This window comes from Nomia melanderi, chromosome 5 (assembly GCF_051020985.1).
Source record: "Nomia melanderi isolate GNS246 chromosome 5, iyNomMela1, whole genome shotgun sequence".
Classification (NCBI taxonomy): Eukaryota; Metazoa; Arthropoda; class Insecta; order Hymenoptera; family Halictidae; genus Nomia; species Nomia melanderi.
The window spans coordinates 14,731,911-14,759,035 of record NC_135003.1 but is presented as its reverse complement, the minus strand read 5'-3'; the positions used below and the strand labels follow the sequence as shown (position 1 = coordinate 14,759,035).

The 27,125-nt window shown below is 48.9% G+C and overlaps 1 protein-coding gene across 2 annotated transcripts in view; it reads right to left on the bottom strand.

The window, feature by feature from the left end:
* Positions 1-27,125, bottom strand: part of LOC116435040 (homeobox protein abdominal-A homolog) — a 360,685-nt gene that overhangs the window by 146,407 nt on the left and 187,153 nt on the right. For both annotated transcript variants that reach the window (XM_076367577.1, XM_076367578.1), the window contains exon 3: positions 11,979-12,022. The gene's annotated coding sequence lies outside the window, so the exon portion shown is untranslated. The remainder of the gene's footprint in view (positions 1-11,978; positions 12,023-27,125) is intronic.

The window sequence follows — 27,125 nt, the reverse complement described above, 5'->3', positions numbered from 1 at the left end:
CTGTCTCGCACTCTGGTCGGCATCCGTGGCGCGGCAGCCACGAGCGTGTCTACGCTTGAACGTCACTCGCTGCACGTAGACCGAGCCGAGCTGTCAGACTGACGATACACCCGCGGATACCGAGTGGCTTCTGTGACTAGCGGCGTGACACCCAGTTACATCTGTGTGATTGAACCAGTGCCGGATCGTAAAGCTGACCCCGGGGAACGACGGATCGGAGTTGGACAGCTTGGACGACGGGGAGGGCACGCTCGGCGGATGAAGCGTCTGTCAGGACGCTTGCACCAGGTCAGTATGGTTTTGACAGGGGCCAAGGTGGTTTTTAACGCACGCGATTCGACTAACAGGATCCCCCAGGGAATATCGACCGGAGGACACGTGAAACTGCGCCAGATAAGGGGGACGGTTTCCATCCGGTGCCCAAGCAGCAGGCAACCGGATCGACGCGGCGGCTCGACGGGCTTACGACTGCCATCGAGTTTTCGTCTTTGTCTCGAAGGACACCGCACGGTATTCAACGTAACGCTTCTCTTCGGAATATTCTTTTGGAAATGGTTCAATTCTACCTTGCCCATTTCAGTTGTCCTCGAGGCACCTCGACTGACATTGTTTTTCTTGGTTGCAGCTACGGATTCATTGGCTATGCGGTTTCCTCGGCAGTTTCGTTCAAGCTCCGACAAGATATTCGAACACGACGTCGTCGATACGAGTCTTCCGTGGAAAATATTCTTCGTCTTCGTGACAGTTCTTACCTGGAGTAGATCGAAGGCAACACGTCGGTGAATCGCCATCGGGTTCCCGTGTAACCGAAGAAGGATTCTTGAGTTTCTCGATGTCCAAGGGAAGCTCTGGATCTCGACGAGGAATGTGAAACCCCCAGTACGTATACTGAATGTATCCTGAGTGTATTTCTGTCCGGTATACCTTCAGTATACGTAACAGGAGGTTGCACCGATCTACGCCGGCCGCCATCATCACCACGGACGGGTCCTCCTGTTGTCCCGCGTTAATCGTAAATTTAGATTAAGAGGATCTCACGGTTCGACGGCCGCGTTTTACTGCCCGCCGCACCGGGACAAGTGCAACGCGAGATCGCTCGTTGTCTTCGATACTTTGTACATATCGTCCGTGCGCGACTGTCGGATGTGTTCGGGACTCGTGTGACACCGGCGAGAAACAGGTTTAGGGGTTAAGATAGATTAAGGATCGTTTTCGGAGACGAGAGAGAGAGAGAGAGAGAGAAAGAGATCTTGTGCGAGACCGCGTTGAAATAGGAGAGCTTTCGATTGTTTCAAGCGTCATTGTTTTGGGTTCGTTTAGTGCGTAGACACCTGTTAGAGGTTTAAGAGTAGGAGGAGAGGCGAGAGGAAGATTGTGAAAGGAGTTGAATTGTAAATTTAATGTGTACTTAAGGATTGATGCGTGGATACGAGTCCATTGGACGTTGTGTTTGTTGTCAATAAACGGATTAACATTTGATGACAGGTTATAGTGATTGTCTATGGGTGTTGTCACACGTAAACCGCGCGGTTTTAATTATTGCTCCGGGACTTGACGCGTCGATTGTACGCGGTGGGAACGGTAGCCATGAAACTTTTAACGAGCCGACGTGTTTACTTTAATGGGACGATATTTATTGGGACGTTTATCCTTTGAACTCTGCTTAACCTTGGCTCTAGTTTGTTTTATTCGTGACTTCGTCGTGGGGATTAACACTTAGCCTCGGGTCATTGAGTAACGACGACTTTGCGGGGATAATGTGATAATCAACGTGTCGGGGAACTTAGGAAATTTCGGATTCGAGGGAAATTAAAGGATTATCGATTAATACCGAGCTGTCTTTGGATTTTCTTCGAATTTCATTGAATCTCTCGATGGAAGCTGAATTTCATTTAGAATTGCGAGACCTAATGTTAATTTCCGGGCTTGATTGATTTATCCACCCTTAGAATTAACATCTTCGAGCGTTTTTCTTGCGATGCCGAGTAATTTGAAACTGGAATTACGAATTGAGCAGTAGAAGAGACAACAGAGACTGTTATGCTGACCAATCACTGCTTATTGTCGAATACTGTTTATTGATGTAAAATGATAAATATATAGCGATTGTTATCAACTTCGTAGGTTTATGTTTCCGTATTTTTTAATAGATTCATCATGAATAAAAAGATGCGAATACTGTTTCTATGAATTGAATGTTTACTGTTTTATATCAAACTCAAGTTTAATTAAGGACGCGTTGACTATTTGTAAGATTATTCAAGATTAAATGGTCATATTTCTTTATCTATGTAATTAAGTGTACAAATAAATGATCATCATCAGCAGCTGATCAGTCATTTAATTAATTTTAAATGAAATAGTCATCGAATTACTTCAGATTTAACGCTTAGAGATAGTTCAACGTTCCTTAAATAATTTTTGACTTCTTATATTTGGATATCGAACATTAAGTTAAGGAAACTTCAATTTTTTGCGGTGATTATTATATTTCTCGTGTGTCTAAATAACGTTTACTGTTGTATCTTTCAATGTTCTTCTTCGAAGTCACCCATTTTTATTAATACAGTTTTAAATAAATATATCTCCGAATATCTTACCATTCTTTTTTCATACAATCGAAATTTATAGATAAATGTCTCATCAATCGCTTATAACGGCCATATTTTTCGAATTTCGCAATTCACCTATGTCTTAGATAATTTCTTAAATCCAAATACGATTCACTAACTTTATTTATAATGTTACAAAGAATAATCTACGTTAAGAAACCAAAATAGCCATTGTATCTAACAATTCTCGTCGGATAACACCAAAATAAGCTCCTACCAATCATTGATTTGTAATCAATCGTATAGAAACCACAATCATGTCACAGATAAATACATAATTAACAAAGCTACCTCACGACTGATTTCTTATATACATCAATATTTCCTTTTTCATCAAACCTTATACCCAACCATCCCTTCAATTATCAGCACCCATTCGAACCACTTACAATTAACAACGAATCATAACAGTATTAGTACCGTCAACAACGACACAACATCCAATAATCATTCCAACATTATCCCAAAACCCTCGCACAATAAATTGCTCCAAATACTACAGAATCCACCTGCAACTTCGATTCTCATTTCAATAACAAAATACTTCAACCCCATTCTGAAAACGCATCCTACGTCAAATCGCAAAGAAAACAAGCGTTTACGAAATCATCGCCTAACGGCAATCCACTCCCAAAAGAATCAACCATCGAATACCTCCCAGTGGCACAAGACCCAACCCACATACCGCGAGCGGCACGACGAGCGTCACACTTTCACCCCCGTCTAACCCAGAAACCACCACCACCGAGGATCGCGCGTCGATTCATCGACGAATAGAAAGCGGTCATTCATCTTCCACCACTCGTCAGCCAACGTCAATGGCGGTGGGCCATTCAGAGGCCCGTATTAAAGGGAAATAAGGGACGAAAGGGGGCCAACGATCCAGCCCCGATCGAAAAGATTCGGAGCGCGTCGAGGATCCGCGGGAAACGGGTCGTCAGTCGTATGCGAAACACGAAATAAAATCGTTTACGAGCGGCGCGTACGAAGTTTCCCAATAAACCTCGACCGAGACAAACAAGGCGTAAGTCATCCCCCTCGGCGTCCCCCGCGAACGCGCGCGCGCCCGCGCGCGTGCAAGCGAGCAAGCGAGCGAGCGAACGAACGACCGCGCTACCCCCGTCACGCGGAAGGCAACTCTTTCCTCGAAAGGCAGCCGAAACTTTCTCTTTTAGGGCACTCGTAAAAAAAGGGTTGTAGCCGGCTCTTAACCGCCTGGCCGAGTTGTCCGCGACCCGGGGAAAGGGTTGGTGAAAGCGAACCTGTGGAAGCCGACAATAAAAATGCTAAAAATTCGAAAGCCGAAGAAAGGGTTGCCGCGGGATAATGGCAGGGACGAAAGGATTTCACTTTCTTTTTTCCGGAAGACGAGTCCGGTGGATGGAACTCGGGAGCCAGTGTCGTTTGGATCGCGATCCGGTGCGTAACAGCCTCGACGATATTTTTTTTCCTCTTACGGATGGATTCGTTGTTTTTTTTGGGGAGGCAGTTCCGGGGGTTTACAAGTTTACAAGTCGAGTTCGGTGTTGTTGGGGTTGTTGGAAGTTAAGCGGGAAGTTAATCATTTTATGGAGACCTCGCGAAGGGATTCCGCTGGAAGGATTGGAGTACCTGGAGAGCCCTAGCTGATGTCAGGTTTGTAAATAATACTGCTGGCTGAGTAATCATCGGTGCGGAATTACTGGGTAATTGGCTGTACCTCTATTAGGGTATATTGAGGTTTGAGTCTTCGATGAGGGAGAGGATTTCTTTTTGGAGTCGATTGCGGAGGAGATAGGGGAATATTGGATACGGTGAAACCGTGAGAGGCGGTTTTTACTTCTCTTTTGGGAAAGGTGATTTTTTAGTTTATATTGTGGTTGGTTTGTTCGGTGTCGCGTCCGACAGTTAATTGGTTTTTTATAGTTCTGTCTTAGAATATTCATGGAATTTGATAACAGAGATTGAACTTCAACTATTAGAGTTTGTTTAACGTTAAAACACCGTTACTATGAATTTATAAATTGTAGAGTCTACAGGCGAAAGATCGATGGAATATTGAAATTTTTCAAGCACTATCATATTTTTAACTCTCACGCGAAAAAAGTGTTCTCCATTTTCGTTAATCGTTTCATAAAGTGTGCACTGCGAAGTGGAGTGGAAGCACGCAAATATTCAAAGCTCACTAGTAACCAACGAGGATACAAACATAGCAATTTAAAAATACATTCCCCCAGTTTCCAATAATATACCTCGCGGATGAAATACGATTGTTACCATTGCGTCGTCCCAAAAGATGGAATTCCACGTTGATGTACGAATCTGCGTTTCCCAAACGCGAAATGCTTAAAACAGAAATGCGAGGAAAGGTCTATTCAACGTCGAATCAAAAGAGAATGGAGGCTGCATATTCCTCGAACACAGAGACCTGAAAATCTCCGCCGCGAATCTGAGTATAATAAGTCAGGAGTTGAACCCGACATTCCTGGAAAACGTAGGTACAAGAGCAGATGAGAGCATCGCGCGAGATCAAGATTCATTGTTGTCATTGACACCGGCGCAGCGTGGAATCATTCCCGACGGTGTCGTCCGCGACGTACGACGAGCTCTCTCGATAAGGAACACGAGGGAACACGGTTACGTCGCCGGGCTCGTCATCGCGTATGCAGACCTTGCGTCACGGACGTTGCACATGTGGATCATTGAACTCTCTCGATCCGTCTGCAGGGGACACGGCCTCGAATTACGCATTCTCGAAAGCCCCGGAGCTCCTCTCTTCTTTTTTCTCCTCCGCGGCGGAGCGTCCCCGCACCTCCCGGCCCCTCCGCCGGAGAATCAAGCGAGACGCAGCACGCTGCGGTCGCAACGAAGTTCCCAAGAAAAACTCCTGAAAAATTCACCGGTCCGAGAGAACGTCGATAACGAGTGAAACAGAGAGGAACGACGACGGAAGACGAAGAAAATGAGCGGAGTTTCGAAAAGAGAAAGAATATCACCGCGAACCGCCGGAATGGCCGCCGAGGGGTGGCTCCGTACCAGCGAGGAAGAAAAAAACCGGAGTTCGAAAAAGTTTCCCCGGGGCAAGGTAGGTAACCGCAGCTCGAAAGCCCTGAAATTTTCGGAAGGGAGCCTGGAAAAGCGACTCCGGCAAAGTTCAACGAGCCCTGGAGAGAGCGCTGGAGCAAGAGGGACAGAGTCGCCGCGATGAACGAACACAGAGGACACCGTGGAATTCCGAACGAGACCGAGGAAGACGCTCTCAAGACGAAAGGAGAGGCTTCATCGGAGCGCGAGCGAGACGGGGAGAGGTTCTGATAACTGGCCAGACAGCGAGAGATATCTCGGAAGGAGAAGGAGAGAGAGAAATGGGGGGGATTCCCCTTTTCCCGGCCAATGAGTCGCCGTCTCTTTTGGTAGCCCAACCCTCAGGCCAATATGGCCGCCACGTGCGAAAGGGAGCTTAAGTAAGGGTTAGGTTAGGCCAGACTGATCCTTCTGGACCCGCCGGCGGGAACGGGGGAGGAGGGACGCCTGGTCCAGAATTGCCGTGGCGCTCGGGGTGGGGACGGGCGTCGTTGTCGGCCATGATGGGATGCTGCGGGATAGAGGCTGCAGGCCTGTAGCCGGTTTCTATGCTCCTCGAGAACCTCTCTCTCCTCGCTGCGAGGCTCCGTGCGTCGAATAATGGAAACGTAACTCCGCGTTTACATGCGGACCGCGTGTCGCAGCTAATTGCGTCCCCTTCGGCTACGTAAAACTATGGAACGCCGCGTCGCGACGCGCCTCTAACGTTCCACCCGGTAAGACCGAGCCGGGGACATTTCGGTTCGATTCGCAACGACACTTCACGCCGATGGTTTTCGCCGCCGAGAGCTTATACGGATTTTTGTCTAGCCAGCGGCAAGTTCATTTTGTACAGGGGTTTATGTTAACGGCTGAGATTAGGTCTACTTGAAGTTTGGCGGTTGCCAGTGGTTTCGGGAGTTAGGGAACTGTATGCAGTGGATGTATCAAGTTTTGGAGTATATTGCAGTTTCATGGCTGTTTCTGCTTTTGCCGGCGGTTGACGATGTCTGGAGTTCATTGGCGAGGTTCAGCATTGTGGACCAAGGTGGAGTATGATAGGGGTATTAGATTGAAGCAAGAATTTGCGGGCTATGCGTGGGAGGTTCGTAGGAAATGGAGCAGTGGTTTCTGAGATTTTTTGCAGTGGACTTTCATATATTTTGTAAGATGAATAATATTCTTGGAGTCACGAAGAGCTGGAGTATGGGATAATTCACGATATCTCAAGACCATGAACTGCAGATAATATCTGCCATACATTGTTTTATAGAATATACTCCTGTGCTCCAAACCTGACGCTAGTGAACGACCAAAATGAAGTCTTCGAACACATTATTTCCCATAATCCTACCAAACCCAAATTCCACATTCAAAAATCAATATTAGAGCTCTAGACTGCAATGCTCCAAGACAGACAACTTCGAAGCAAAGATACTCTATCTAACAAACTTCTCGCAAAGCAGAAGCTTGCAAAGCTGCCAATCAATCCAAGTACACATAAAAACTCCAAACTTCAAACTGTAACAGTACCGATCCCTGTGCTCCAAAGCTAAAGCTACCAAACGTCCAAACAGGACTCCCCAAAACGCGTTATTCCCCGTAATACTACCAAACCGAAATTCCACATTCAAAAATCAACATTAAATCTCCAAACTTCAACGCTCCAAAACAGACGACGTCGAAGCGAAGATACTCTATCCAAAAAAAACTGCCCACAAAACAGAAGCTTGCAAAGCTGCCAGTGAAACCAAATAACTCCAGCAGTACTCTATCTGCCATTTGCATCAGACGCTATTATAACACGCCGTAAAACATTTTTCACGCGGTGACATTCGCTCGGCCACCTCCGCGTGAAACTCGCGACTCCACAGAACAGTAACTGTCCCGATTGCAAGCCGCGCCGTCGAGAGCCGCGAGTCCACTCCATAACTCAGCTTTTCATTCAGGCAATTTAATACCGTCCGGCGGAAAGTGACACCGTCATCAAGCCATCGCGTTTAACACCTAACCTCGGTAAATTCCGCTTCGCCCGGGAGTATTGATCCCGTCCCTCGGGCGAAACGCGTATACATACACCGGTCGACGGTGCCCGAAGATAACGCGCGGTATCGGGTTACGCTGGCCGCGATGGAAAACGGCGCGGCGGCGGCGGCGGCGGCGGGCGGAGCGAGGATAAAGGGTGCGCGACGGTGTCGATCCCGCCGTGGAGCGCGGTCTCGCGGCCATTCCGCCGGAATTGATTCGGAAATTAACGGGAGATGCCTCCGGCGTCCTCGTTACCGTCCACCTGTCTCGTTCCGAGTACTCTCCAGGTCGCGCGAACGTAAATTACTCCGCGGAACGGAAAAAAGAAGGGAGAAACCGGGGAAAAGAGAAAGAGGCACTCGCCTCGGCGACGTTTCCCGCGGCGACCGTAACTTTCGCCGGTTCCCGCGGAACTAGGAGGAAATATTTATGAACCGGGTTGCGAAGTAGAGCTTCGACCGCTTCGTTACTGGAATTAAAAAGTTCTTCGGCGAGTATTCGTTAGTTAAGGATTTTCTGAATATTAACTCGGGATAGGTTGATACGGCGAAGACGAAGTCGAGTTATGCTACTTCGGGCGGCGTCGGAAATTTGTTTCTTCGGCTGGAATACGGCGAAATTTGTTGCTCCGCTTGGAAATAAGCGGCGCGAGAACGATTTCGGTGTCTCGGGGTGACGCTCGCGAATCGGACTGCGAAAATATTGGACGATCGGCCGCGGCGAAGATAAGTAACACCGTAAACCACTCTCCGAATGGTGTTTACCTTCCGAACGAGATACACCGGCGGATAGATAATGCGTCTTGTTTCAAGTGCACCGATTTCAGTGCACCGCAAATATTTATCGGGGCCACTCCTAGAGACAAAGTTCTGTGTTTCGTCTGCGCCCGGAGACGAAAATAAAAACAGAGTCGCCCGGTATTTGGACAGACCGCCGGGATCATTCCCTCGTCGAACGTATTTGTTAATTTAACTTTGCAACCGCCGCGTCTCGGAACGGAGGGATTTATTAATAGGACACGTCGAATAACGCGGCCGAACGCGCGCGAGATAGGAGAGGCGATTGGAAATTCTCTCTCCGGCGGTATTCGAGCGTCGGACTCGGTTTCTGGTATTCCAGTTTGTTACGCGAAACGCGTGGAAATGCTCGATTCTTTGGAGAAACGCGAGAAATGTTCGGTCCGCGGAAGGCAAATGGCCGCTTGGATCGCGCGACTGACGCAATGACGGCGAACGTGAAGATTCTTAAGCGGTTTTTATACCGTATTAAGCAACCACGGCCGTTCCGCGGAGGTGATGTGGAGTGAAATACGTTCTCGGTGAATGAAAGTGACCGAGGAAGTACAAGCTCGCGGATTCTACGCATTCGCGGCGTTGGTTAATTCGCAGGGCGCAGTGGAGCGAGAATTTCAACGATATTTCTTACGGTAGTCTTATTTGTAACGTATCGAACATTTCGCTGGGAGTCATTGGGAAATTAAACCTCGGTCTAGGTCAGCCAGTAGGATATTCCACGGGAGAAATAATATCTATTAATACCAATAGCTACATCTTCCAACAAAAGTCTCTCAAATCCAAACATTCTCAGAACATCTACCTTCCCAATCTCAAAACCTTCAGCGAACTTCTCAAGCTCAACCGACAAAGCGCCCGAACAATAAAAAAATTCAACGTTCCCAAAGCATCTAACACCCATTAGAAAGAATCAGCGAGAGACTGCTGGAAGGGTTGAAAAAAGCTGCCTCCCGGCGGACAGATCGCACAAAAGAATCATCTCCGCACGCCTCCGAATAATCGTTCTGTCACAGTGCGGCCTCACGGATACGCGCCGGGCCCGTTCGCGGGTGTGCGTGCGTGCCGTGGCAAAAGCCGATGGAAAAATTTTGTTTGCGAGAGATCGCGCGAAGCGAAAAATATAGGCGGGACGAAGGGAGAGGGCGAGGACGGCGCGGCAGAGGGTGCGGAGGGCGACGGCGGTGGGGCGGGCAGGGAAGATAAGAGGAGCGTTCGCTCGTTTTCGAATACGAATGGTCATTCGCGATATCGGTTATTATAAATTACCGGGGAAATCGTGACTACCCGCCGTAAAGGGTAAAGTAAAGTAACGAATTAACGGCGCAGGGAGTGTCGCGAAGTGCAAAGTGCCGCGTTCCCGGTGCGTGTTCCCGAACTCCGCGACGAGAGGAGCCCCCGAGGCCGGCTCCAGCCTCAGTAAACGTGAATTTATAATGACGTTGTACTTTGCGGAATACCTATTACGAACTGCCTTTTAAGGAAGTTGTATATTACGTGTTTCACGGGCTTTCGTATGGTAACCAACGGCCCCGGAGTATTTTAAGAATTAAGACACCCGGCTACAAAGAAGCTCGTTACCGGCGGACCGGCGCGGCCCGGCCGGCGATTTTTCTGGGCCACGGCTCCGCCACGAAATCCGAAAACCGGCGGTCCCCGGGTAGCCCGTGTTTTCATTCAACGCCGGATTTTCGACGTTACATAAAAATCGTCGGGCTCGCCGCGCCAGGGCCGTTCCCCGACGCGATTCCTGGAACGGCGGAGGCGTAAGACTCCATATTCGCGGCTGCCCCGACGCGCCCCCCCGCCCTCCGGGAATTCGTTGAATTTATTTTGTCGCTTTATCGGGGAGATACGCGCGACCATCTCGATGGGAACTAGTTTCTTTTCTTTTAATTTATCATGTGTTTTTACGACTCCGAGCGTGGCCCGAAAATAAGGCTAACGGTTGATTCAGGAGAGGTTATGTTTAGGGGTTGCTATTGAAATTGTGCCAATTCTTTTCAGCGGAATGTTCCAAGGAATCATCTACCGTCCTCGAGATCGATGCTAAAGAATCATCCGGTGGAAACGTTAGTTCTGAATAAAAAGTGTTAAAAGCGAATGGTTATTCGCGCAGATTATCTTGCTCAGCGCCGAAGCTTCGCGCAGTTATCATAAACGTCTAATTGCGTGTTTCGAGAAGATTCGACGCTCGAGGAAAAACTGGCCGATGCTGATCGTTTAATCATGGAAAATCGTATTTCTAATCCTCGCTTCTTGAATCATTCGAACGCGGTTGCGTCCACGCTAAAACCGTATTATATATGGTGGCATCCTTTGATCCTGCCAGCCGCAAAAACGTAAATTAAAATGCGCGAGCTAATATTCCCGGAGTTCCTCGACCGCGTGCACCGGGCGGCCATTTCGAATCGCGGAGGTGGAATTTCGGTGGACAGATGTTTTTCCGACAACAAACCGTGCTGAATTGTCGGATCGCATATGCCACGAATGCGCCGGGCATTCGAGAGCCCCTGGCACTGACGCATCGGAATAATTCGTGCACCGCGCACGGCCAATGTCGATAGAGCACGATTTCTGCGGACATTTCCAGCGACCCCATGAATATTTCGCGCATGACGGACGCCGGGCCGCTTTTGTTTCGCGCGGCGGGCATTTATACGCGACGCGGTGTTTCTCGCGAATTTTCCGACGACATTAAAATTCCCGCGTTCGCGCCATAGAGGACTAGAGCGACCATTTTTCCTTTATGAACGTGCACACGCGAACGACATTTTCCGCTGAAATGCGCGTTAGTATTCAAACTCGGCGAATTGGATGGGTTAAATTAAAAACTCGCAGTATCAGGTACTTGCGGGCATTTCTTTTTAATACGCGAGACGACTGAGTATACTGTTAAATCATCGTGTTTAAAAGTGGAATATTTGGTAAAAATGTACTTTCTACATTGAACTTCCTCTAGAAGTAGAACGACGCTTTTAAGTGGTTCGATCTGTTATAGAAGTATTCGAAAAGGTTCTTGGGAAGAAAGCTGACACTATCAAGTAATTACTTCCAGTCAATTATTTCTTAACTCGTTCGATCCTTTCACCGTAATTAAGAGCCACATTACGCACACAATAAGCTGCGAGTTAACTCACGAACCAGCGAAACTTCAGCCGACTGCAGACCTAACTGCCACTCTAATACGTTACTTCCAGTCAAATATTTTTCAACTCGTCTAATCCTATCGCCTCGATTGACAATCACTTTATCCACATAATAACCCGCTAACTAACTTACAAGCTACCTAAACATCAGCCAATTGCGAAACCTCTAATCCGAGAATCATTCGAAGCTACCGTACCGCCATTTCCTGCTGAAAACGAGCACAGCCGACCGCCGCGAACAAGATCCCTCGTGTTTCAAACATAGTTGACAACTCTCGAGTGGCTTGGTCGCTCTCCCTACGTCAAGAATTCCACTCGAAGCCCGCTGGAAAAAGTAATCGACAATTTTCACTCACCGATGCAACGACGATGACCGTCGGCCCAGCTCCGCACCAGTAATCTGTAACGAGAAAATGGGGCGACGTTAAAAATCGGCTAGGCCTCGAGGTCTTTCTAAATTTAAGTGCGCGACGGTGGGACCGGCTATTATTTCGCGGGGAATGTTTAATTTTAGGACGGGGACGGTTTGTTAACGGTAGCGTGCCGCGCGACCGACCACCTCCTCCCCCGGTGAATCACGCGGAACAACAAATTCTCTTGTTGGACTGGCTCGTAAAATCGCGGAGACTTTGGAAACACTTCGAGATTTCTGTTTCGTGTCTCATCGGTTCTCGCCTTCGCCGACAAAAGGGCGAAACGATCGTTTCCGGGACCTGCGGGCGAGGGAGGGCGCACAGGGTGGGAAGAAAACATCCGCGCCGGAAGAAGTGAAAGTACAACGCGATCTCGGTGTCCGGTAAAAAGGGTTGGGAGAAAGTTCCTTATTTACTGGGCTGTAAAAACGCCGCGTGAAAGGGTTCCCCGTGGAAAAAGGGAACCCTTTCCCTCGGTCCCTGCCACCCCGGCCCCGTCTAGAAAACGCCGGGCAAATTTTCATCTTAACTTTCTCCCGAGGGTTAAGAACGTGACTTCCGACCTGGCAGTGGTGACTTTGAATTGCGTGAAGGCGGGTGCAGTGACTGCGGACTTTTTTAACGTTCGGACGGAAAGGGGTGAGCGTTGCGTTACAGTGTTTCTGAAGAGGGAATTGATAATGAAAGCAATTTGTGGATCGATTTGATGGAGATTGTGGGAAAGTTCTCTGTGATCCGAGTTCCGTTTGGTTTTTGTTTAATCCTGGTGGCTCTGAAATATTCTTCATCCCCTATCCCAGTATTCGCGCGGTATTAGCCGTATGACGAGTTTCATTATCGCGGCGGTAATATCAGAACTATTTTAAGATTCAGTAGACTTATTTGATTGTCTTCCAGGCATTTACGGACATTATAAGTGCATAAAACCCGCGGTCTAATTGTGTAATTTAAATGCATCTCGGTATATTATATAATTTAGTGAAACGTTTACGATATTTGTGGTGTAGTAAAGTTGTATTTATATATGGCGGAATGGTAACATTAGAAGAAACTATTTCATAGATCGTTAAAATATATACTCGTTGTAATTAAATTAAATGCAGAATTCACGTTCCCGCCGGGCCTTAAGACGTCGCTTCTCGGGTTTGAAACACTTTTAAAAAGCGGATTATTCAAATCCAGAAGGGAACGCGGGCTACATAGTGCTCAGCCTGCGCACTTAGCGCTGCTCTTCGTTGAATGAATGTAATCGACCAACCGCGAGCTCGAAAATTAATATTGCATTTCGACGGGCAACATTTATTCGTACCGCTCCGAAAATATACGCGTTCGTCGTGTGTCGCTTGTACTTCTAATAGGGACGTTTCGAAACTAACAAATTATTCGGCTCGTTGTTCGCCGCGCGACTTCCAGTTTGTTTAATAATTACTTGCTGCTCCAGTTTCTTTAATATCGCGAGCGCAGATTACGCGAGATTCATGGCACAGAACTTCATAGCATGTAACTGTTAATTCGCTTAGATAGGAGCCGGCCGCGTTGCACAATATCCACGTGCGTAAATTATACAAATTAACTGAGCACATAATAGCATCAGCGAGCGAGGATTAACGTTCTGGAAAAATGAAGTTAGAATTCCCGTAAACATGGATCCATCGAGCCGTTAGAAATCCCAGATTCCACGGAACGCTCGGCTCTTTCGCAATCGAAACCTCATCGCCCATAATTAATACGGCGATTTGTGCTCCCAGCGAGTCCCTGAAGCAGCCAATCATTTAACCATCGGCTTTCTCCTTTCATAATCCAGAAATTAACCCGCGCGCGCCGCTCGGACACGCTCGCCGTCGGCCATCTTTCGGGAAACCTTCGCGCCGAGCCCGAACGTCCTCGCCGTTTAGCTTTTGGAGTCGGAAACACACTTTCCTCCTCTATCTTTCTCGGCGAAAGTGCCGGCCGAATGTTTGGCAGAACGCCATCTTGGCCTACCGTTAATCTGGAGAGTAACTTAAGAACGGACTAACTCTACAGTCTTCTCGCAGCTAACCGCGTCATTAGGGGACTCCAAAACTTCGGCAGCCAAGTGCTCCATTAGCGCGGCCAAATAAACTGGAGAGTTACCGTTCCCCGCGACTTCCCGTTCTCGAAAGTGGATGCATACGAGCGACCAGGAATTGAATTTCAGGTCTACTAGAGCTGGCCGCGCCTTCAACGCCACAGCCGACCGAGTAATCGAACCGACTTATTTATATCGTACTCGCTCATTAGCCGATGAGCCCTGTTTAACGGTACCTCGAAGAAACATCTGCGTCTTTCCGATAACTCGAAAACAAACAAGCGATTTTAACGCGTCCAGCGATCCTAGTGTCATCTTCGATCGAGCCCCGAGATTACTCAACGCGCAACAAGAATCAACTTTCGTCGAGTTTCGCGTTTCTCCGTCGAAGCGGCAGGAAGAACCGCGAAAAAATGGCCCGCATGTGCAACCGTCGGCATAAACTGCTAATACATAAAAAACTCAGTGCAGAAGTTCTCGGGCGCGAGCGGGACACGCGATAAATTCCAATTATTCCGAGGAACGTTGGCCGACGCGACGCGACGCGATGCGACGCCGAGCCTCGTGTCGCGTTACGCAAGAGCGGGCCCTCGGTTGACGGGTTGCCGCGACGCTCGCCGAACGAAAATAAATGAAAATCAATCTCGGGAACGATCCTCGGGGAGAGCGTGTTCCGTTGCCGGGCAATTAGCGGGGAATAAATTCGCGGTGACCACGATCCGCCGCGACAGATACACGCGGGCCCGGAGTTAGGGGATGCGAAACAGGAAGCGGCCGCGCAACACGGCCGGAATTTATACGGGCGCGTTTATATGGCGCTGTTAAAATAAATTAAAGGCGTTTTATCGTTACCCCCGTTATAATTTATTTAAGCCGTTTCCTATTATATCGCGGCACGGAGAGGTGAGGCACACTGACCGCGTGTCCTCCCTTTCTCTCTCTTCCCCCCCGCCCGCCCGTCATCCCCTCGCCGGCCCGCGAAGGGCGACGGCCACCGTTCCCTCCTCCGACGGGTGGTTAAATAATATCGTAACGGGGGTCTTAATCGCGCGAAAACGAGGCTGTTACTCGGCCGGTAATTAGTTGGCGAACTCGTTACCGGCTTCGCCGGGTCTGCGACACGTTTCATCGGGTTTGATACCGGCGATAGGGGCTGTAGATTTTTCTACGAGCGACGAGCCATTGTTTGCTGCAACGTCGTCGACTCTGAACGCCACTTAAACCCGCAGACAGTGGTGTACACCGATCGAGAGGAAAGAACGCTGTGCCGACAGTTCGTACGGATTCTCGATTCAAAATTTACACTTTTGTGGAGTAGCGTTCTTTCGTTTGACACCAACGACACGCGTAGCTTGCTGTTGATGAATTTTAGTACGCTTGGTGAAGTAGTAATTGGAATCGGAGCTTAATTTATTGATAGGAAGACCCTTTTCCGGTAGCTAATGGAATCATTTTGATATTGGTTATGTCGCAGGGATATTGGAAAAATTGTGTTTTGGTTTTTAGTTGGAGTTTTTAGTTGGACAGTGGGGAACCGAGCGAGAATCAAGATGGTCGTGCGATTGGTTGTATATCCGTGTGTTTATTCACTTTTTTGCGCGGAGTTTTGTGGAAAAAAGTAGGGAGAGTTCCCGTTAGCAAGTTCGAGTGCGTTTAAAGCGTTTAAGAGTCTTCGGGGAGTGATAAAATATGAAGTTCGATCGGATTCAATGAAGACCGCGTTTTATTTTGAATTTAGTGGCGCCATTCGCACGGAGGAAAGTGAATTTTATTCCGACGACAATTTCCTCGGAATCGAGTCTAGTTATTAACAGATTATGGATTCACATTTTTTCAGAGTCGTTTACAAGGGAGAGAGATTTAAATTGCCGGCGCCGATCGCGCGGTATTTATCGTCGGTTCATGAGCAAACAAGATTTTTGTGTTATGTCGCGGTTAATGTTACTGTAAACGACGGTTTTATGCGCGTATAACGTTTAAAGATCCCGGGATCTTGATAAAATATAAAGTTTTATCAAGTTCAACGCGATTCCGTTTTCGCCTTTAATTTGCCGAAGCCGCCTGGGAAGGGAATTCAATTCAATTTCACGTCGGTTTCTTTAAATTAGTGGGACTTTATCAACCTCCCGCTCGCAACTATGTTCGAAACATGGCGCAACAAAATACCGAGTTAATTGATACTTGCCCTGATTAGAATATAAATCCGACTCATATTGCCGTGGCGGCGTAAACAAATTTTCCTCCTGCTCCGATCCCTATGGTTCAGTTCATTAAAAGCATTTCCATAAATATTCGCTTTCAACTTAATTAGAATATTGCTGCGCATAATGCACGTAAAATGTCGTTACAATTCCGATAACGGGTTGCAAGTAATTATCCGCTGGCGACCCTTAAAAGGTTGAATTATGCGGGAGTATCGTGATTTCGATGTTACCCGGTGCGGCAACGATACTGATATCGCGATATATCGCGTCGTCCGCAGAAGGAACCGTCGGTTTCCTGTCCCTTCCTCGACAAATAAAAACCTGTGTTTACAGGGACTCACAACATGGTTGCAAACGTATCCTTAATCCACGATCATTTAAGATTATTCGAGAACGTCCCGCGGGGATCGAGAGGCCGGGATATCGAAGCCGCAGATACGGAATGCATAAATTCGGATCGAAGCCTCGGTGAATTTCAACTCGAAACCGCCGGCTGGTAAAGTTAAAAACGGAGTTAACGCGTGGCCGTCCCGCGACGCGCCGGGGAAAAAAGAGAACGAGGCACGGAGCGAGGAGGAATTTTTAGTAGCGTTTTATGAAAATTTCGAGAATACAGTCATTGATTTTCGAACGGCGGTTTTTTGTTTCGCCGCTCGGGTATTTTAAGAACACAGTCTCGCCTCTATATCGAGCGGTCGCGAGCTGCTTCTCTCCAGACGGCAACGCGAAAGACGAATGGCGTCGATTTACGACACCTTTTTTCTATAATACGGCGATCAGTTCCGCCGCTGGACTTCATCTTCGTAAAACAATCGCTCGAGACGACGCAGAAGGCGTCGCTTATAGACCGGCGATCGTTTTTGCTAATTTTCCCGTGACGCTGCCTAGAAAGAATGCATGAATTTATCGCGCAGATTAGCGGAACGGTCACAGACGGACGAACAGGAGAGCTTTAATTGCGAAACACGCTGGTCGGCGAAAGACGAGCTGCGCCGAAATTACGGAAACGGGTGTAACGAATTTATGCATGCATCGCGTCGGCCGGGAACGGTGTACAAGAATTTATTGTACGGACCCGTCTCGTCCCCTGAATTTCACGGATACAATGCAAACAGTTGCGCTTTATTGTGATAGCGCCGGTGTTCTCAAGTATTCCTAAGTGTTCCATTCGACATCCACACGGCATCCAATAAAGTATCTTTATTACATGCGTTCGAATCCGGTGACGAGCTACCGAACGCATTCGCCGCTCGTCAAACTCGAGCCCGGAACCATCCAAGATGGCCTCCGACCCGGCTCGACCGGCCGACGCGACGCGTAAACAAAACGGCCGCGCGCCGTCCCGAGCAATGGACGCGCTGCCAGGCGCCAAGAGGTTTCCCCGCTGCCACAATTGGGATTTATGCGAGCTGATAAAAACAAGTGATTATACACGCCGATAAAAACCGCTCTAATTGACTCGTACGTGTTACTGACCCGGCTCCGCTATGCTCGTATTTCCAAGCACCGACATGTTAATGCTCTCAAGGAATACTTCTCAACAGTTTTAATATCATTCCATCGAATCGTGTACAGAGGGAAAAACACTGAAGATGACTCTTTCACTTAGCTGAAAAGTTTCCTCCCACAACGGATGCCGACAGAATAGCAAGCTACGAGTCAGTAGCTCGATGGCTTCCCAAAACCCGAGATCACTCGCAGACATTGCACGATCCCCAATAGGCGCTTCTTATCAGCTCGTATATACACTCCCGCAGTAAGATAAAGTGCAGAGCAATAGAAGAAGCCCATCAACGAACAGTGTGTCAACGAGGAACGATCGCTGGAAGGCCAATAGCACATTCGGCGTCGATTCATCGTGATCATAATCTTACGACTCAATCTCTGCCCATTCCGAACGAACTGGTATTCCCACGAACATGATACGTCAGGGTAATCGAATATAAACTAAACCGAAGCGAACGGAGTCACTTTCTATTTGAGAGTGCACGAGCAGAGATACTCGAGCTAATAACAAGAACCGGGAATGAATATTGAAATCTTCCTTTCGCAGATGATCGAGGAAAAAATAGGAAACATAATTTGCCGCGTAACAAACGCGGATCGGATTCCCGTTTCGACTCGGCTCCGATCCGCGCGCGATAAAAATTCCTAAAAGTGTACACGCGGCGATCCCCGGCCGTTTATTCCGCAGAAAGCCAGTCCGCCGGAGTAGGTATCGAACGTAACCGCAGCCTTAGATTCCCAGCGAGCCGGTCCGTTCGTTCCGGAGCGTCTCATGTATTATTTATGCGTCCGCGGCCGTTCGTTCCCGATCCCCCAGCATCGTCGCCGCACAAGCGTCGCGTCGTTTCCCCGGGCAGGAGTCCGGGGAACGCTTCTTCTTTCGCCGCACGTCCCCGGGCAGAAGGGAGACAGCCAGTTTCGAAAGTTCCTGCGGCCGCTAATCGGTCGGCGGATTTTTCCAGGAACGTCGGCGTAGATTTTCCCGCCGGCGAGAGGGAGCCACGGGGTTATTGTTTCGCCGCGGATAATTGCGGGGCATTACGGGCCGCGGAACGACCGCTTCGCGATCGTAAAGTCGCGGACCCGGCGATATCCAGCCTCCCCGGGATGTCCAATGAAATCCGATCTAATTTAATTGCGGAGCGGAATCGCTCGCCGCGGGAAAAGGAGGAATTCGGATCTGAAATACGGCCAACGGCGACCGGCATTACGCGGAGTCGCCTGGTAACCGCGGGACAAAGTATACGTACGCGATGTTAATAATAATTTATTTAACGATCATCCCGGGACCGGGATCGCTGGTAAAGCGGAACAAGGGTAGGGCCGCGCTCGCGCGCCGACGGGGTGAGGATCGCGAAAGAAAACGGGCGTAGAGACTGCACGAGGAACGGACGTTCGAGTGTTCTTGTGGAAGTTATAGGGGTGTCGATGAAATTTAAGTGTTTGTTGTGGACGGCAGTTAACGGGCTCGCTTGTTGCAACGCTACCGTTGGAACGTCGTCGGATGTAAACGGTAGAGCGAAGATTGTGAAGAATTACGGGTTAAGTGCCTGTGGAGCGGAATTTTTATAAAATGACATTGCAGCGTTCGTTCAACGTCCAACTTTAAGAGAAACGTTTCAATATATTCAATATTATTTTTAATACTTTCAAACTACCGATCATTCGTAACTTGTATATACCAACGTTCCCTCGCAAGACTGCTAGAACAACATTCACCCTCCCGTGAAGACAGTTGAAAATCGGAGCACAGCGTCCGCAACGCTCCCCGCGGCTCGCGAAAAAGATAGAGCCGTCCGGGTCGCCGGTATCAGCTCGGTGAATTAATTAACTCCCGTATCGGGGCCGATAAATCACCCGGCGTTTATAAGTGACCACGGTCTTAACGGTACGGCTAATGAACTCGAACAAGCGTTTATTGAACAGCCGCCGGTTTATCTTGTTTCGCCCCACGGAATAAAATGTCCGCGTCCGAGCTGCCCGCTCGCCGGTAGTTTACCAATAAAACGCGATAATTAGCGCGGCTGTAAACGTCCCCGGTAAGTGACGTCGTCGTAATTTCGCCGCGCGTTATCCGACGCGGTCGCCGGCTTGCCCGGTTTACGGGCCTGCTTTTTGTCAACGGTGTCGATAATTATTGCGATCCTCGAAGCTGTGCCACGGAATTCCTCGTGATTACCTCTCGGCCGCCGATACTCTCTCTTACTCCCCCTCCTTTCCCTCCCCCTTTCCCCCGTCGCCGTCCCCCGCGTCTCGCTCCCTCTCTATCGCTCGCGCGCCGATTTTTCGCCTCGGCCTGATACGCGGCGATCCCGCCTTCTTCGGCACCGTTGACCGTTTCCAACGAAATTCGAAAGTTCCTTGATCCCTCGTTAAACGCAGCTTAAAAAGACCGGTCGATACGTTTTGGTCTTATCTTATGGGCTCCCCGGAGCCTTTACGCGCCGTACGTTATAATTCGATTCAATTTATAACGCCGTTTTCGGTGCTTGGCGTGCTCAAAAGTCCTCTCGCGGCCGCGGCCGGGACGCTAGCGCGTGACAAATGGTATTGGTGCTCGGTGCGGTGTACGACGTGAGAGAAAATTTGCGATGTACACTGTTGCCACGGGGATATTTAACTTCGTTCTTATTCGAGGGCTGACGAGCGGCGAGGTTCTCTTTTATTTTCGATCCGGCTTCCCTTTCTCTTACGCATAGACCGCGAACGCGTGGTTCGGTCGGCAGGTGATCGGGGAGGGAGTAAAACGGTCAACGTAGAAAATGGAGTCCGTTGATTGTCCGTGTCCTCCGTTTTCTTTAATCGCGAACATTGTCTGCGGTTATGTACCTTTTAACGATAGTTCCCCGAGGGAGAATGGTATCGTTATTTTTATGTTCGTAGCTCGTGAAGCTTATTTTTTAGTAGAGCACTAAACTGCGCCGTTACGTTTCACACGATCGTGGTGTAAGTATCATGTAAGTTTCAGGTTTCAAGATTTACATCTGAAACCGTAAATCCAACTGAACGAAAGTCGGGATAATTAGAAAGCGATCAAACAGAGTTTAGAGCGGCGACAATGATTCTCACTGTTTCGAGGTCAACACAGCCAGCGGAAAAAGGAAACGTTTCGAATTTTACGATCGATATCGGCCTCCTCGCTTTCCACTTTCTCACCGGCGGAACATTTCCCGACTGTTTTAGGCGAGTAAATCTCTGCCGCGTCGAGTGTAACGCTAAAACGTTGCCGAACGAGCATCGCCTAGACCTAGATAACACGGGACGGAGCACCCCCGCAGATTTATCGCCGCGTCACCGCCATTGTTTACGTCACCGTCGAGCCACGTAAATTCCAGTTTTAAAGTGCCCCTGGAAACCGTCTCGCGCCCACGGCTCCGACGCTCGTATCTTCCCTCCGTGGAACGGTGCGTGTTTACTTTCCCCTGCGAAGCTGCCTTGAGCTTGCCACCAAACTACCCCTTTGCTCCCAAATAAGTTAGACCCTTACCAAGAGAGGAGGCTTCGGTAAACTCGGCGACGGAATTATTTTTTAATTAAACACCATCATCGTAAATCCCTTCTCCTGAAATCTTTCCTCCTCGTTTCACCCTACATCCGACCATAAAGTCTTACAGTCACACATTTTTAACAAGCTCTTCAACCCTAGATCACTTCATCAAACTAAACATCGAAACTCGAAGAATTCTAATTCCCAAACCTCTCCGAGCACTCTCACCCGAAACTTCTCATAATCTAATCCACGCGAACTCACACCAGCGAACGTCCAATCAACATTAAAAACTCAAGCCTCATCCCTTGCCGAAGCTGCTCGACATGGAACCCTCAAAATCCAATTCGAAAAGTTCCACTCGGATCTCGGCGGATCCCCGAGTAATCTGCGTCGCATGCAAATCGGGGAGCCCGCCGATCCGGAGGAAGCGGTCGCGAATTCGGTCGCGCGCGTAGTCGCGCTCGCGATTGCGCCCTCCTTTTTTTTCATCATTTTCGTTCTCCTCGCGCCCGAGGAATCGCGTCCGATATGGAAGCGAGGCAGTCGCGCGAGGATCCTCCAATCAGGAGGCGCGCAGCTTGCGCCGGCGATCCCTTCGCGATACGCCGGGCAGGCGTTGTATAAATAAGCCGCTCACGAAGCTGAAATCCTGGGACGGAGCGGGAAGAAGGGGCCCGTTCGCAGAGGAATTCAGCCGAGTGGCATGGCCGGAGCGTGATACGTACGCATCGATTCTCGATTAACGCGCGCAAGGTTGCAACCGCTCCGGACCCACCCCCGCCGGCTGCGCGGCGGGTTCTCGGCTACCTGAGAGGGGCGGGCGGACGGTGCACGCGCGACGCCTGGGAATTTTATTCGCGGCTCGTCTCGCTCTCGCCTCCGGGACCCGCGGCAATTTTACGAGGGTTCCCTCCGCCGTGTAACGAGAGACGTTCCCTCTTGTAAATATGACTTTTCATCTTGCCCCTTGTTATACCTCGCGCCGAAGATGAAGCCGTGTCGGCCGTTTCCCCGCTCGAGCGGTTTAACGCTTCCATCGAGCTTCGAACGACCGATATCGCCGCTCCAATTAAAAGGAACTGTTCCTTTGTTTGTTCTGACGCTGATGGAAGGTTTGGAGACTTTGTGCTTCGATTGCAGGGGAACTGATTGAAGGGTTGCTTTTCGTGTTGAGTTGATAGGGTTGTTCGGTATTTGGGTATTCGATGTTTGAATTGGGATTGTGGAAGTTTCCGATGGTTTTAGATCTCGAGGGAGATTGCGGTTAGAGTTTTATTGTAGCAATTGGTTTGTTGCAGTTTGTATGCTAAAGTATGGTGTAACGAAGGAACATCCTTGATGAGTAATTAATATTGCACACGTGTCCGGGGAGGATTTTATTGCAGTCACGTTTATACTGTTCCTGATTATGCAGACGAGAATAAGGGAATTTCATTCGCTGGCGATCTATACACGTTAATTTATGTCGATCGAGGCCACTGATACTGTATGGGATATGATATACAACACGTGAAACACTCGACAAAATGTACGATTATTTTTTAATTGGTTTCGTTTCGAGATAATTTTGAAACTCCGCGGAGTGTGCATAAACGGCGATGGATGCCATTATCTCCCGGGCGAGTCGAAGAAAACGAACACACCGTTTGAAAAATGATTTCCAGGAGGTGTAAATTTACGATCCCGTTAGAAATTAGTAAACAAGGAACGGGGCGATTAGGATCTTGCGTACACTGCCATTCGTCGAATAAACACGGCATGAAATCTAATTGGACTAGTTGAAGCGGTACCCTAACATGGAAATAGCTCGCAGGAGCTCTAAAGTGAACAAACGCGAATGGCTTGCTCGGACCGATGTTTCTTGCAGAACCGTCCGATCGTTCTTACACGAGAGATATGTAACTATGCTGTAGTTAACGGAGCATAAACCGTATCAATTAGCCAGTCAGCACTCCGATAGCAATTTAATAAGTACATCTTCATTACCATTAATCCGACGAACACTTTTCACGTGGAATCACCACCGTATCACCGTCGTCCGCGATACGAACGAAATAAACCAAGAAAGGGGAAATTAAAAGAGGATCGAAGAATAAGGGAAAAAACAAAGAAAAAATGCTGAACGATTGTCCATCTCAAAGAGTATCGACACACCCTCGTTATCCTTAATCCGACGAATACATTTCACGTTGAATCTCGAAGGTTTCATCACGAAAAAAAGAGGATGAAGGAAGAGAAGGAGATAGAAAACGATTGTTTCATCTCGGGAGGAGGGTATCGATACAAAATGAGAACGGAAGCGGCGGGGACGCCTCGCTGACACTCGAATATTGAAAGTTCCGATAGGAAGACGATAAACCGGGCGGGTTATTGCGATCGCGGGCGACATCCCTCGCGAAATCCAGCGCGCGTCGATGGCTGAACGCGCACGCCTCCACAATATGTCATAATGTACGCCGAGTCTTATGAGCAGTCCATAAACGTTCGCGTTTTATACGATTACGGCCGATGAGCCCGCGCCGCGGTGTATCGCCGATAAATAATCTATTTACCGGGCACGGCCGAGTATAAATATCTAAACAAAATCGCGCAAATGTGCCGGAACGACGTTGTTATCTGGGAAGGACGAGCACGCCGGCTGTGAGAACCAGTTTCCTTCGACTACCAGCGAATTTTCTGTTTCCTTTAGAAATTAAATATCCCGATCGTTTGCGTCGCTATTAGATCGAATACAAAAACGTGTAATCGTTCATTCGTGTCTGACTTACTCGAGTCTAGGAATTAGTATCATTAGAAAAATTCAAATAACGAACCGTGAAATTCTGTCCTCTTTCCATACATTTGAATTTCAACCTCGATAAAGCAATGTAACGCGAAACCGAAAGAATATTACAATCTATGATGTCAATATTCCCGATGACTCCAATCTCTTCTTTCGAAGCGAAACACGAACAATCTCACACATCGAAATAACGAGACCGATACGCTATAAATCAACTTCAACTCGGCTTCCCAACGTCCAATCAGCATGCCGCACTTCCTAAATAAAGCAAAAGGGTTCCGCACTCAGCGACAGAAACGACTCTCCAAGCAACGAGAGATGCCTCGCAGGGAGACATAGCCGAGAACCAAACGGTCCACCGCTTTCCAACCGGTAAAGCAATTTTCCGACGGAAAATGGACCCGGGAATCGCGGAACTGGATCGGAGCATCGTATCGAGCCGATCTTCGGCGAACGAGACCGTTCGCCGACTTCCTACCGGAGCGGAAACGCCGTTGGGTACGTGAGTCGGTCGCTGGCCGGGATTCCTGCTCGGAACCGCGCCGAGTTTCCCAGGCAGCGCCGGCCATATTTGGCCAGAGGGGACCGAGGCGCGGAGTTCGCTCGATTCCGAGCTAGCATCGCTGCTCCACGCCGGCGGGGGGATGAAGAGGGTCGAACGGAGGGGTCGGAGAGCGGCTGGCAAAGGGGTTGGGGCGCGAGAAGCCGCCCCCGGCGCTCGGAATAATCCGCCGTATAAATTGGATTGTCGGCGGAACGTGGAAACTGAACGAAGGGCGAGGAGGGAGGCTGAACTTTGCGAGCGGAGAAGGTAACACGGCGACATTCTCGGGCACACGAACACCTTGCTGTCAAGAGTGTTCCAGGGTAAAGCTGCGTTCTCATTGGTTCAAGGGTTGGCTTACCTCGGAGGCCACGGATTAGAGTAAGAGGTTGACACTTTCGAAAGGTTTTCCATGATTTGCGTACGGTTGCTTAGATCCTGATCTAACACTAGATTCACAGACGTTTATTTTATAGCTTGTTCTATTGTTCCTGGAAAACTTCGTCTGTCGAAAATTGCAGCTTCGAGTCTGGAGTATTGAGACGCTTACTTGTATAATTGCGAGAATCAGAATCGACTTGAACCGGTACTAAATGCTTAGAAAATTCAATATCCGTCGAATTGACGGGTTCCGTAGTGTTGAGGTGATTAGGTGTTAGGTTAGATAAATTTGTAGCGAGGCGTGTTGGCTATTGCGAAAGTAGGAGTTACTGATATTTGAAGTTAAAGGTCAACGTTGGCGATTGGTATTTTGTTTCGCTGCACTGAAGGTTAGAACTGCTGTTAGGTGACTTGGTTACTTCAGGAAATGTGTCTTTCCTTCATCATCGCCTGTACCAATTCCTTTTCCCTTTATCTTATCTTATCTCGCGCAGAGGGTGTCCCATCGTTTTCATCGCGACGCAAAGAGGAAAGAGAGGACGGTGGGGACGCAGCTTTAGTTGCACGCGTCGTCGGCCATTCGGGCGCGCCACCCGTGATTTCCTCCGCGAGATCGTCGCGTACGATCGCGGGGGCGGAATCGCGGCGGATTACGCTCGTCCACAGTCGGGCTCGCGTGCACGCGCGCGATATTATGCGCGCGTTATCGCGCGAGCTCCGACGGCCGAGTTAATTTACCCCTTCTGAATGGTGTAACCGGAGTCGCCCGAGCGGGGTGGCGCGACCTTTAACGCCTGGCACGTTGCAACGTCCCGTGTATCCTGCCGACGCCATTTTCCCTTATTGTTCGCATGGCTGCGGGATCTTGGATGCGCCCCCGTGGTCTTGACCTTCCCCGCTCTGACGTAACCTCGTCTGTTTTCTTTTTGTTCCGAGCAATTCCCGGGACACAGAATTGGCAGGGGTGCATAAAGAATCGTGGCCGGAAGTGATGGCTGAATTAAAAGTTTCGGGTGCTTTGCCAACGAATGGGGAATACTAAGTTATCGATTGGCTGCCTTGTAGATTGACCTATATAAGAGTAACAGCTAACATTCTTCACTGATATCGAATCAAATAGATTTTAATAGTAACAGACTCTAAACGTCAGTTACTAAAATACCTATGAGAGTGGATATTCATGAATTAACGAAGAATCGAGTGTTCTTTACCAGAACCTCAAGCAATTCATAAGTCGAACGATCAGTTTACATTACAAAGTCTTCCCTCTATTTGCTCGGACGTCGAGAGCAGGAACATTAGCTAAAAGGAACAAAACACCCAAGGGAAGAACGCCGAGGCAACTGAAGGAAGAGGCCAAAGTCCATCTACTTTCCCAGCTCTTCCCATGCAGCGAGGAAATGCGGGCTTTCAATGTATGAGGCACCGGGGCAAGGTTTCCAAGTATCGCTATCGGCATCGCGCTGATAAGCCGATCCGGGGGTGCGCAGCCTGCGGAAACACCGGCCCCGGTTCAACTCATCGCGCAAATGGACGGGATTAATCTCCGAAGATGATCTCTTAGGCGAGATCCGACATGCAATTTAGGCGGTTCCGAGCCGTGACCGGTACATCTCGTTACCGGCAAAGTAAACGCGCGATACGTGACGATCGTCCCGGCCCCCGTAGCGGGGGGGCCAGTACGATCGCGATAAATTGCGCCGGTTCCAGTTGTTTACAAGGTAACGTGACGGCTCTACGCGCGGGATATTAGAAGCAGGGACATCGTCGGTTATGCGGCTCGCCCCGGGGATCGCAAATGTTTGCCATCGCGGACAATAGGGTCGGGAGACAATGCGGTTCCGTCCAATCTGATCGCGCTTCAATTTCTTTTCCCTTTCCTCCCCGATATTTTCATATCACTCGGGAGACTGGGCGCTATTACCTCGATTGGACGAGATAACGGAATACTCCTCGTCCCGTAGAAACTGTTTCTTAATTAAAAAAAAAAGAAAAAGAGAGACAGGTGCACGGATCAAACGTCCACCGCCGGCTGGTTCACCTAATTTTCTAGAATCACCTTCTCGCTCCTATTTGCTTCGAACGAAGCTAATTCGCTTCTCTTTCCGTCGGGTTGTAGGCTAATCGCTCGAG